Here is a 14,369-nt window from a genome sequence, read left to right on the forward strand (position 1 = left end):
AACGCATCAAGTGCAACTATCAAAAGTTTAAGTAGTATTTTTCCACTGAAATCTTGGCACTGACAAAAAACACAACGTTCATTAATATTATTCACTGTACAAACTTCAGTCTCTTATCTTTGATAAAGATGTACAGATAGTTATTTTTTTTACTCTTTAGAACTGACAACTTTTAAATATTTCTACCTATTTCTAATATTGCTAACTTTCTAAATATACATACTTATGATTGGTTGCTGAAACTCTCTGGCAGCGTTAGTTTTCGTATGGCCCCGCTATTCATAGGTGGAAGATTGGTACGTACTTGTTGAAACGCTGACGGCTCAACCGGGGCATTTGGTTGTGACGGCTGTACCAAGTTGCCAGTGTTCATTATGGGAAAGACATTAGGAGTGTGAAAGAAGCTACTGTTGTTCATTTCAGAGTTTGTTCCTGGTGTGACGATATTTGGACTTGAGAATGAAGATGTAGTGCCTGGTGTAAGCACTGATGCTATGTTTTGGTACGATGTATTGCCTGGTGTTAATGTCTTTGGACTAAATGTCTCTGATGGAATAATGGGACTCATTCCAGGTAGGAGAGCAGACCCAGTACGATTCATAATCGGGGTTGACCATTGTGTAAATGGTGACTGCAGGAAAGCTGAACTTGTTTGTAGGAACATCGAAGTTGGTGGTAGTGATGCAAATGTTACACCTGGCATTTGTGTTTGCGTCATGGCAATTGGGGCTGTATGTATTGGTATCTGAGCCATCGATGTTTGTGTCTGCATTTGAATACTGGATTGTGACTGCGTCTGTGCTATGGATGTCTGCATTTGTAATTGGACACCAGGTTGTGACATGGTCAGTGATGGATTGCTGTCGATTGGTGAATGGGTTGAAACTCCTGAAGTTTGTGACATGCTGCTTGCATTACTTAGAAGTTGATTCAGGTTAAAGGTGAATACTGAGTTCCCACTACTGTTCAAACTAGATGACATACTCACTGGACTGCTACTGTTGCTAAGTAAAGTTGGAGTTGGTAAGTTGGAGCCAAGTGGGGAAAGGACAGCGGGGCTGCCGAGACCTAATGATGACTGCTGTGATTGAAGTAACTGCTGTGGTGACACCATCAATGGTGATGCTACTTGCTGTACATAACTGCTTTGTTGTTGTGAAGTAACCAAAGGTGACGGGACCTGTTGGATACGGCCAGTAGAGAGTGACTGAAAATGACTGGGTGATATACTTTTACTGCGGATCTTTCCCTGATAAAGGACATTAGGTGATATTATAGGAGGGACAGGCGATGCACTGTTGCCAAACACACGCTCCAACTCTGCAATGCTACTTAGAGAGCTTGGGCGACTTTTGAATCTTGCTGGTGAGTTAGTGGAACTACGATTATTTAAGAGTAGCTGGAAAGGGGATTGAGATTGAGTAAAGCTTTGTGAGCTTTCTGCTGATGTTTGGTTTTCTTTCTTGGCTTCTTCTGTCACAATTAGTTTCGAAGGATTGACCTGTTCGGTTGAACAATTCTCCCGAAGAACGGTTGATTCCCTTGTCTTATTTACCTCACTTGGAACACGTTCATTTTTCTCTTTAGCTGCCTCTGGTTTTGTCTTCTTTCGTTCCTTGCTGTCCTCATCTTGTAGAGGAAAAGCTAGCTCCAAATCATTGGCATCAAATTTGCCATCCACAGGTGATGGTGTCTTGCTCTCGTTCGTTGATGAAATCTCACTAACCGGTGAGCTTCTGAATTCTGGCTCATGATGCAAAGCTCGTGATGGTGATGGCTTGTTGAAACAGGACAGAGATTTGCGTCTGATGTTCTGTATTGCTGATGGAGGTTGTATCATATCTATTGAATCATCACTCTTGGTTTTAGGCTCACTTATTGGTACATTCTTTTCAAATGTTTCATTCATTTGAACACATCCGTCGATTTCATCATGGACACCTTCTTCATTACATTCAAGATCAACATCAGACGTAACATTTCCAGCAGCACCTTGTAACGCTGCTAGCGCTTGCATTTCAATTTTACTCCGTTTAACGACTGGTTGATACTCAAACTCTTCGTCTAGGATCTGTTTAACTGTACGTTTACTTCGTCTCATTGGCATGTTTCCGTCTCGAAGAGCAACATGCAATGAATCTACTGTCATGTTCAAAGTGTTCATTAGAGAACTTTGCTGTTGTTGTTGTTGTTGTTGTAGACCTTGCAGTCCGTTGACAGTTACAATTGTTTGTTGTTTTGGAAGACTAACACTGGAAGTAACTCCTGTCACTGGTACAGTAACGGTCTGTAGTGTACCAACGTTGGTGTTTACGATATTTCCAACAAAGTGATTAGGTGCTAAACCTTGTAAGTAGATCGGTTGGACAATTGCCTGCTGCATAGATTGCACACTTCCCTCATTTTTCAACAATGACGTATCCTTCTGCTGTGACTGTTTAGCTTCTTGTTCTTGACGTTCCTGTTCTACTTTACAAATGGCAAACAACTGTGAAGTACGGACAGGATAAGATTTCTTCAAAGTTTCAAACTCTGTTCTAAGCTTCACATCTGTAAAATAAGTAACAGTGAATATCAATTTCCTTAGCTAAAGGAAGAAAAATATTGGGGAAGAACATCAAAGTATTTACTAATTTGGCATTTTTGTGAATCTTTAACTGTTCATTGGAGTTTGGTTAATTTTAAGTGCAAATAAATTTATTCTAAAAGAGCAATTACGAATAAATTTTCTGACTAATTCTCGATACCTGAAACAGAATATTACTGCCTAGGCATATCATAAAAATAACAAACATTGGTTTCTTGGTCGACACCATAACTTCTGCTCTACATGCATTACTATAGACATGTGTAAGAAGTACTTGACCTTCTTGTTCTATTTTGACCACCTAGCATGAGATAAAATGCTATTACAGGTACTGAGAATAAGTTAACCTTCTTGTTCTATTTCGACCCTCTAGCATGAGGTAAAATGCTATTACAGGTACTGAGAATAAGCCAACCTTCTTGTCCTATTTTGACCCCCTAGCATGAAGTAAAATGCTATTACAGGTACTGCGAATAAGTCAACCCTTCTTGTTCTATTTTTACCCCCTAGCATGAGGTAAAATGCTATTACAGGTACTGAGAATAAGTCAACCTTCTTGTTCTATTTTGACCCTCTAGCATGAGGTAAAATGCTATTACAGGTACTGAGAATAAGTCACCCTTCTTGTTCTATTTTGACCCTCTAGCATGAAGTAAAATGCTATTACAGGTACTGAGAATAAGTCAACCTTCTTGTTCTATTTTGACTCTCTAGCATGAGATAAAATGCTATTACAGGTACTGAGAATAAGCCAACCTTCTTGTTCTATTTGACCCCCTAGCATGAGGTAAAATGCTATTACAGGTACTGCGAATAAGCCAACCTTCTTGTCCTATTTTGACCCCCCAGCATGAAGTAAAATGCTATTACAGGTACTGAGAATAAGTCAACCTTCTTGTTCTATTTTGACCCTCTAGCATGACATAAAATGCTATTACAGGTACTGAGAATAAGTCAACCTTCTTGTTCTATTTTGACCTGCTAGCATGAAGTAAAATGTTATTGCAGGTACTGAGAATAAGCCAACCTTCTTGTCCTATTTCGACCCCCTAGCATGAAGTAAAATGCTATTGCAGGTACTGAGAATAAGTCAACCTTCTTGTTCTATTTTGACCTCCTAGCATTAGATAAAATGCTATTACAGGTACTGAGAATAAGTCAACCTTCTTGTTCTATTTTGACCCTCTAGCATGAAGTAAAATGCTATTACAGGTACTGAGAATAAGCCAACCTTCTTGTTCTATTTTGACCCCCTAGCATGAGATAAAATCCTATTGTGGGTATCAAGAATAATACTTTACTTATATACTTACTGAATTCATTGTTCTCTTTAGTAGGTGTACTTGGAGCTGATGAACATAACTTGCTATGTTCTCTTTCTACAACTTCACACATTGACTGGAAGGAGGCGTGTCTTTGAAACGGACGTTGTTTGTATCGATTTAACAGTTTGGTTTGGTTGGGATCGTTTTCTTTCATACCTACGTTGTTGTTTACTGCTGCTGCAAGAAAAATGAATGAAAAAATGTTATGAAAGTCTCCAGAAGGAAAGTTATGTTGATAATAATAACAATAATTATAAAGAACACTTGCAATGTGCCTCTTATCCAGAGAGCTTGAGGCTCCAGTCTTGCATCAATTTTTTATTCGTTTTTCAAAAGGCTATATTCTAGATTATGTGACTGACAAAAGTGCACATTATTATTTTGATTTGTTGACAGCAGTGATTATTCCAATATGGCCACTACAGTTAGCAGCATTACTTGGAACAATTGACTGCAAATGGAAGCCAAAGAAGAGAGATAGTTTGTACAGTGACAATGCATAGGAGTTTTGAGTCTAGTGTGTAATGTGTTGACTTTTTACGGTAACACTGCATAGGAGTTGGAGTCTACACTGTGTAGGAGTTTGGAGTCTACACTGTGTAGGAGTTTGGAGTCTACACTGTGTAGGAGTTTGGAGTCTACACTGTGTAGGAGTTTGGAGTCTACACTGTGTAGGAGTTTGGAGTCTACACTGTGTAGGAGTTTGGAGTCTACACTGTGTAGGAGTTTGGAGTCTACACTGTGTAGGAGTTGGTCGGAGTCTACACTGTGTAGGAGTTTGGAGTCTATACTGTGTAGGAGTTGGAGTCTATACTGTGTAGGAGTTTGGAGTCTACACTGTGTAGGGGTTTGGAGTCTAGTATGTAACGTGTTGAGGACAGATATATACTAACCTGTAAATTGGTCAAGTAGTGAATGTTTAGTGGCTGGTCTTTGTGTTACTGTTGATGTAGTACTGTCTGAGGCATCATTTGAACTTGCTGTAACAATAAAATCAAAATCATGCTGTTATTTCACTCGATTCTTTACGGTTTGTTGCATGTAAAATGAGTGCAGATTGATTTGAAAAAAGAAGTTCCACGTGTAATGAAAGTGTGTAAAATAAAGAGAGTCTATTAGGATATAAGTATTCTAGGTTTTCACAACCACTCTGAATTAGTCTTGTCCTGTAGAAGAGAGAACTGGGTGGTCTTGATTGACTCCCTCAGTTTATCACGCCACTGGGTGGACTGAATTGACTCCTCGGTTTATCACGGTGTACACCGGTTGAGTGGAATTGACCGAGTCGCTTCATCAAGTCCAAACACTGTCATATATATTCAGTTCAGTTAAAGGATGTCTCAGGCTCAAGTAGGTGAATAAAAAACACTTTATTTTTAGGTTTCAGTTTTACACGGAAGACCTTCCTAAGGAATCTGATATATTTTAGATTTTTACAATAGAGCATTAGATTCACCTTTACAGTACCTAGAAATCACAATTCATTCTTATTGTTATACTGCCCTCTAGCATCAATGACATGTACTTACCATTATTCCAATCACTCTCTGGTTCAGGTCCAACCCATTTAAATGCTGGTTTGCGCCCTCTAGCTTCTGTGACATGAACTTTTTTAATGAGCTGCAGACTTGTCAGAATATTAGCTATGTCGTAGAGTCTTCTGATTTTAGCTGTAAAGTGACAAAACAGACACCACAATTTCAAAAACTCAATAAGTAGGTTTTATTATCTCAATAATATCGTGTATCTTTCAAGGGTCAGTGTCTTTTAACATGGGGCTAGTAACAAAAAACTGGTTACTGGTCTGGGGCTAACAGAAAAAAATGGAAAATTTCGGGCCATGAGTATGTTATGTTGTACAGTTTGTAGCTAGTAACAAAAAATTGGTTACTGGTCTGGGGCTAACAGAAAAAAATGGAAAATTTCGGGCCATGAGTATGTTATGTTGTAGAGTTTGTAGTTTATATCAGAAATAGTTTATACTTACTTTTAAATTTTGAGTTCTCATTAATTTCATAGTTAATATCTCCTATCAGTATTCTTGCTGCGATGTCCAGAGATACAATTTTAGTCTGAGGAGAAAAAATGACAATATATTTTAAAGTTTGTGTCTGTATTATCTACAAGTACAGTTTCTGTTAGTTTGTGTCTATCTTATCTACAAGTACAGTTTCTGTTAGTTTGTGTCTATCTTATCTACAAGTACAGTTTCTGTTAGTTTGTGTCTATCTTATCTACAAGTATAGTTTCTGTTAGTTTGTGTCTATCTTATCTACAAGTATAGTTTCTGTTAGTTTGTGTCTATCTTATCTACAAGTATAGTTTCTGTTAGTTTGTGTCTATCTTATCTACAAGTATAGTTTCTGTTAGTTTGTGTCTATCTTATCTACAAGTATAGTTTCTGTTAGTTTGTGTCTATCTTATCTACAAGTATAGTTTCTATTAGTTTGTGTCTATCTTATCTACAAGTACAGATTCTGTTATCATAATTCTATATATTCAAACTTACACACTTTAGACTAGAAATGCAAATTTTCTTACACACTTTGACTAAATGCAAATTTTCTTACCTTTGAGACAAGGAATAACATAATAAACTTCTGACTCATCACACCAAGAGATTTCTCTTTTCTGTTATTACCTGTGAAAAATGAAAGATGCACAGAAATAAGACTTACTACAGCTGATCATTAGTGGTATGGGAAAGGGAATGCTAGCAATACCCTGGACAATAAGTTTGGAGAGGAACCCTCCAGTAAAATCTAGGTTGAGATTACAAAACCTGAACACTGACTGTGCTACAGAAAACAATTGTATGATGTCATCTTTAATAGCTGCATTCTGGATGACAAGAAAAGTCATCTCTACAAACTCTGCATCATAAATCTCTGAAATAAGTGTTTTTCTACAAACTCTGCATCATACAGCATCTCTGAAATAAGTGTTTTTCTACAAACTCTGCATCATAAATCTCTGAAATAGAGTTTTTCTACAAACTCTGCATCATACAACATATCTCTAAAAGAAGAGTTTTTCTACAAACTCTGCATCATACAACATATCTCTGAAATGAGTTTTTCTACAAACTCTGCATCATACAACATATCTCTGAAATAGAGTTTTAAAAATTGGCAAATCTGGCTTAGAAAGAGACCTGCTGTGTACTGAGGTGAGACTTGTGTAATATACACAGAGTTAGGAGTTTCCTTCTGTTCTAACAGCCATAGTTAATATTGTATGGTATTGTTTTTAGGAGTACAAAGTTCTAACTTTGTTTTTTTCTCCATCTTTGTCTAGTATTCTACAATTGTTGTTTTCTCTTCTCTCTCATGACAAATTGTTTTAGAATGACGGAATATTTGGAGCAATATATAATTCTCTTTGATGAGAAAATTAAATAAACTTACATCTTTCTAGACCTTTGTTGCTTTCTTTCATATTGATAAATTTCCAGGGTACATTATCTGCTTCATTTTCTTTGAGTGGTTCTTTTTTAGGTTTGACATCATCATCTCCAAAGTTGAATTCTCTTTCTTCCTGCATTCTTTTCAGATGAACTATTTGTTGTGCATAGTTCTCTCTTTCTCCTAGCGCCTGTTATGGAGATCACACGGCAACTTTATTATTCAGAAATTATGTTTGCAGAATGAAAATTGTCTCTCAGAGAGATTGGTAAGTTGGTTATGCGACAATGTAACTATTTAAAACTTGTGTGCTTGTGGAATGAAATCGTGGTCACAAAATTAATATTCCCTTATCACTTTCTAAGTGGTGACTCTCATTTAAGAAAACCCACTATCATTTTGACACAACAAAACATGTAGCTTATCAGATACACTGCTTTCACATTACAAGTTTTGCCACTTGGTGGCGCTGTTGTTAGGGCCCAGTAGCAGGAAAAGTCGTTATGATAGTATTTTACAGCAGACAAAATGAAAACATTCACAACTTTGTCAAACTATGGTCAGCTGCTCACAATATTATTCAAATCCTGTCTTACAATTTTCACACATACTACAAAATAATGAAACAAACACTTTTTTGCTCTATTCAGCAAATATTCTCGCCATCAACAAGTCAGAACATGTCATAAATAACTTACCTTAAGTTTTGTAAGTGTGCTTAGTAAATTTCCTTTGCCATGCCAGACATATTTATTTTTAGCTAGCCTACTGACGACTTCTACACTTTCTAGTACATTTACAATGTCATAAATTCGTCTTCTTTCCACACCTATAAAGTCAAATAAAATCAAATAAAAATATTCATTAGGCGGAAAAAAAATAGTGCGTTTCCGATAACATGGCCTCAGAAAATAGGGTAGGTAGGTCGTGGTTTTATTTGATTTGATGTTATCCTTTTTGTTGTTGTAATTTTTAAAAAATATTGCTTTGACCCAAAAACAAACAAAATGTCAGTCAGAATACCCCCCTTCTGTGCTAGTTTGATGAAATATGTACTGACATCACTGGAGAAAGAAAACACGAAGGTCAAGAAAACAAAGAATTCCTTAACTTTTTGTTTTAGAATGTTTAAATGATGCTAATCATCAGATCCCTATGTGTTTGTGTTGTTGAAGGCAATATAATGTAATACATTGATAGTTGTAACATCAACTTATTTGGTATTTATTAACTTACTTAGTTCTCTGGCTATAACATCTAAACTAATATCATTGACAACATTAGGATCCTGGTAGTCTGGAAATCGGGACAGGAATCTGGAAAAAATAGAATATGACAGATTTATTTACAAAGATTGAAAATGTACAATATATACAACCATATGTGATTAAGGCAAGGTGTCATTTCAAGCACCATTTCTACTTTATTTCAATCAGTATTAGTAAATTTTATTTTGAATTGTACTGTTTTTTGAGACGGTTGACTAAGATACCAAGCTTGAACTTCACTATTTCTTACCTTTGACAAAATAAACCCACCGACTAACTTCACTATTTCTTACCTTTGACAAAGTAAACCTAGTGATTTGTCCTTCCTGCTGACACTCACTGGTTTACAGGGATCATCAAACACTTCTTCTTCAGAAAACTGTTCTTCCTTTACTTCCATAGAATCATTGGGAACAGGCAGTGGAGGTGGGAGATGTTGTGGCATACAGAAGGGATACCTGTTTGCATTTGGGAAAAGCTCCTTTTTCCTGTTATCCCTTTCTCTGATATCAGGACTAGCTGCGCTGAGAAGAATTTTCAAGTTAGCTGTTGGAGTAACCGGATCCAAAGCAGTGTCTTGTTCCATGGGTTTCGTTGGTGTTACAGGAATGTCTTTGCCATTTATTTTGACTAGCGGTGATAACTGATGTCCCATAATATGCGTTGGCATATGTGAAAGTGAAGTGTTTGATTTATGTAAGTTTGATTCATTCGTTGAATCTGTTCCTATACTTTGCATACTCTCGTCGTCATCATGTTCATTTCTTTCTTGTGATGGACTACCGTTGTCTGTTTCATCAACAGATTCTTTTGAAGAAGCAAATAATGCTACATTAGTGGAGCCTGTCACGCCACCAACTTGTAACTGTTCGGAGTCTGACTCACTATCTGATGTTTGTGTTATAAACCCTGCAGGGATCAAAGAACATACTGCTTTCTCTTCTCTGGCTTCCATGGTTTATTTTTTGTTTCTATGAAATAAAAGAAAAACTGGTAAATTATGTAGAATAAAAGAATTCATACACAAATTCCCATCCAAACATTAACTCAGCAATTTGTTTTTCCTTCAACTTTAGATCTAGTCTGTAAGGTACACTGTGACAGGACCCCCTCAAACATCGGCCAACCCCGGTGAGGAGGCCGGTGAGGGCGAAACGTCACAACATATCTTACAGTCTACCATAGATCAATCCTATCACAAAATACTATCAGTAGATAGAAACATATCTAATCAGTGTGTCCTCTAAGTCAATTTCCATATGCCACATACAATTTCTAGTAAGTACAATGCACCAAAATTTGGTTTTGCAGTTTTTATCATTTTGACCCACAACAAAATTTGGCTGTCATTAGAAGGTGAACTGTATCTAATAGTTCAAACAATCCAGTGTTGTGTCATTATACTATGCATATAATAGTGTCTTTGCTACTGGGCAATAAAAGTTATAATCTACCCGAGTCCCCTTCTCATTTTACCGGTGTTTTAGCAATCAACGTTACGGTACAACTGTACAATGTATATCATTATGGAATTCTTGAATTTTATGGACCTTTTTGTTAATGGAACGCCACAATTCAAAATAAAGTCAATGTGAACACTTTAGAATGGTAACCCAAACATATAATTTCTGTAATTTGAAAACTATATGTATGTAAATTTAACAAGATTTCAGGCATACACTTGAGGTTCCTCAGCGTTAGGAAAAACAACTATTACTAGTATTTGGGGCAGTTTAAGAAATACTGGGAGGGCATGGTATGACACTTAAAAAAAGAAAAGAATTAGGAGGAATGTGTGATAGTATAAAGTTCATTCCTTTACAAAAGCAGAAACATCTAGAAACCTGAACAAATGCAGATGAAGTTAAAACATGTAGATCACACAGAATTTGGGCGTGATATATATTTTACGTAAACATGGTAACAGGGGAAATCTGGAGAAATGTGCAAAGTAAAGTGAAATTGAAACATCTAGAAGAATTTGAGGGCGACAAGCAAGAAATTCAGTCACAGAGGGGGAAATCTGGAGAAATGTACATGAAATTGAAACATTTAGGAACAGAATTGAAATGGGACATCCAGTCTGTCAGACATGAAAACACACCTAATTCCTAGAATCAACACTGCATAGTCAGCACAAAAGAAATCTGTGCAAGAAATGTATGCACTTTGTTATGTTGAACCATAGACCTGGTGGAGGGTCTATGGTTGAACAGACAATAAAAGAGACATATTTGTCAGTATTGTAGACAGGAGGGGTTGATATTCCAAATAAAACAGTCCTATCTCAAATCTGCCCCTCTAAAAAAACCCACACCCAACAACATAATGAAACTCAAATGCCTTGTTGAAATTTGTGGGGTGGGGGTGGGGGCATCAAAATTTTGAGAAGGAATAAACTTTTAAGTTTAAAACAATTTTTTGACAATCAAATTAGTTCTTCAACTATCTTGGGAAATAGTTTCCCAAAAACCTACTTTTGTTTGCTATGTATAAATTTTACACCAAAATTCAAAAACTGTCATTACTTTCTTCGAAAGCCCTCTCCCTCCAAAAATCTGACTTTTTGAAATGCAAATGACCACTTCTTAACTCTTCCCAAATCAATGTGTAAACACAACAGTATCGACCACAAATTACAATTCGTACTTGAGGATTGTAAATTTGTCAGAAAATTAGAAAACGGTGGCTCATTTCTCTTGAAAACCTCTTTACGCACAATTTGGTCATTACATACCTTACGTTGCACCCAATGGCCTCTATTCTATATTCATTTCACAAATCACTTGACTCTGTCCTGTGTTCGTCAAGGTCACAAAAAAGAATCGCACAAAATACGTGCAAGCAATATAATTTTCACGAAAGCATTAAATCGAGGCGATATACCTCTGTATTATACACTCTGGCAACAAAATCGAACCATACTAACCACAAATCCTGCAGAGTTCGTGTCAGATTCCTCACCATTTGTGCGGGAATTTCGCGAGCTGAAATTTAGTTGCTGAGATAGGCGTTTGAATTTGGCGCGTCACTACGGCCCTGGAACGAGCATATGAAATGGCTGGGATATCTAAACATCAGCCCGGCCCAGTCGAAGTCCTGGCCCAAATATTGATACAATTTACCCTATTCTACATGAAATATTTCACCCTAAAATAAAATTACTGGCAATATAAAAATATATAACAGTAACATACAAGATTTACAGACTTATGTGTATTCGATACTAAAGAATGAAAGATCCAGGTACTTTGAAGATGGCGCCTTATTTGTTTATTGGATGTTTATGTTTCTGGCCCTCCAAAACATGATCTGGTTTTCGCGGGGAAAAAACACCCTGTTTCAACTTGAAGTGTTAGAATCGCTTAAATTAACATTATGAAGTGGCGTTTCTCGATTGTATTTATATCAATTTTACATATCAACCTGTTCACTCGAATTCCGATGTCGAAAAATGCCTTTGATTAACATTCTAAACATATTCGGTCATGTCCCTGTAGTAGTACTGGCCATGGCTTCCTGCTCCAAGCTGAAGTCTGAGACACGTTTGTTACTACTCGTGTTAATTCTGCTTTCAAAGCCAATCTATACTGTGGTAACATCTGAACGATATATTTGGTCTCCCTCCTTTTCAATAAAATACCCAATTTTTATTTGGACCATTTGGAGAGGCGTTGACCGTGTCGTGTGGCCGTGATTACGTGTCTGATCGACATTACCCTAACCTCAACTTATTCGTGGAGTTATTGTACCGAACATCTGGAATGTCATAAACATATGTCGGTTGATTATCACTTTAAAATATTCTGAAATATATTCTGATCTCTATGATATTGTTAAGTTGTTTAAGTTATGAAAATTCCAGTCGTTCAAGAAATAGCGGGGTCACAAGTGAACAATAGTAATAGTGATCGGTATGTTACGTTTGGGCACGGCATAATACACGTAATACACTACGACTGTACTGTCTGTAGTAACGGTCGAGTACTGTAGAAATACGTATAAAAAATAAAATCTGCACTATTCAAAATCTTAGCTCCTACCTTCTTCTACTTGGCTATGCTGTGCATATTCCAAAAATAGTGTTAGCTTGCTGGCAAAATCTGCAGGCCTTCAAAGGGTTAGCGAGCAAGGCATATAGTATATACGGCGACGGTGAAACTTGCTTAGTGAATGAATGAACGGACGGACGAGGGTTTCCCTCTGAGATGCAATTTTGGCGCGAGATTCCGTTTCTTATTTAAGAATTCCGCCTTATCATCTTCTCCACCAATCACTGTACAGTATTCGTTTTGAATGACATGATTGGAAAACACTTGGGCCAATCGATTTACTTCACAATTCAACCTTTGACCTCCAATTATAATATAAACGGAACGAACAGCTGATTATAGGGCGAGGAAATTTTTGCAGCTTTCCACTTTGTGACAATTAAAAAATCCAAAAAAATCCACATGAAGGTTTTCCATTAGTTGCAGTAGTCATGAAATTAACAAAATTACAATATGAGAAGACTTCTCGCCCGCCGAATAATAAATGTAGCGCCAAATTCATTAGGCCATGTTGGGCACATGATTGGGTGACGTCACTTCAAGGACAACAACATTATGAACACACACGCGTACCGGCGAGAAGTAAGTGCAGTCGCTCGATACAGTTGATAGCCGTGCCGTGCATGTAGCTTAGCGGTAGGGATTTTATTACAACCGTTTAGATACTTATTTTGTGTGCGGACATAATTTTTTTCTTATTAATATAATTTGACGAATTGTTGTTTCCTGAAATGTACAGTGGAGTCACCGTAATGTGGGATTAGCGGCGAATTTTTTTTCAACCAAAGGAACGGCGCCGTGTGATGAGGTGTTCGATCAAATCGTAGCTAGCCATCTTTAAGGATGTAGAAGTAGGCAATTGGGTCTTCTTGCCTTACGTTTGAGTCATCGTGAATTTCATCTGTGATACATGTGAAAATTCGTACCAGTTTTCGTCACCCGTTATCGCAAGTTGTCTACGACTGCTGGTCACCGACTGTGGAATTATATGTACGTTGTTTATTTTGCCAGTTTGATAACGATGTCTTCGGAACTTTCATGTTCGCCGCCTTTTATATCGACTACGTCCGCTTTCAAATGTGTCTCTCCGAATGCGTTATGATTTAAAACGTGAGGAAAATTATTAAAATATAGACGGAAATTATGGCTGAAGGAGGCTATCTTGATAAAGGAAGATACGGTCGGAAGGCGTCATACCACGAATGGGAAAAACAGAAACGGGTAAGTGATGTTTGCTTGTAAAAATCAAGTCGGCGAATTTTAATTTCAGAGGTAACGCGCATGCACTACGCCGTATACGCGGCATGTTTTGAGAGCTGTAGTAAATGCGTATTTTGTGAGAAAAAGAGAAAGTTTAAGGAAATTAAAAATATATACCATAAATAAATACCATTTCTTGTAACAATTCTTATAAGAATATACTTTGGAATTTATGGAAAAAGCAATCTGTCTCCCTTCATAATCGTATGCTTTGAAATTGATACGAGAGGAATTTTATGTATGAGGTGTCTGGCAAGTTGAGTTTACTTTGCCAGAAGATTTCCTGAACCTACCGCTGGGACATTTCGGGACAACACTACATATTCTGTCTTATTGCTAAATATTTGCTGATGGCACAGTGTGATTGTGTGACAGTTTGTTTAGTCGGGACGGAAGTGTGGTTTCATAAACGTTGTGCGGTAATGTTGGTTAAACCCCCAACGTTTGCGGGTCGCTGCAAGGGGCTATCGATT

Source organism: Glandiceps talaboti, chromosome 23 (assembly GCF_964340395.1).
Source record: "Glandiceps talaboti chromosome 23, keGlaTala1.1, whole genome shotgun sequence".
Taxonomy (NCBI): domain Eukaryota; kingdom Metazoa; phylum Hemichordata; class Enteropneusta; family Spengelidae; genus Glandiceps; species Glandiceps talaboti.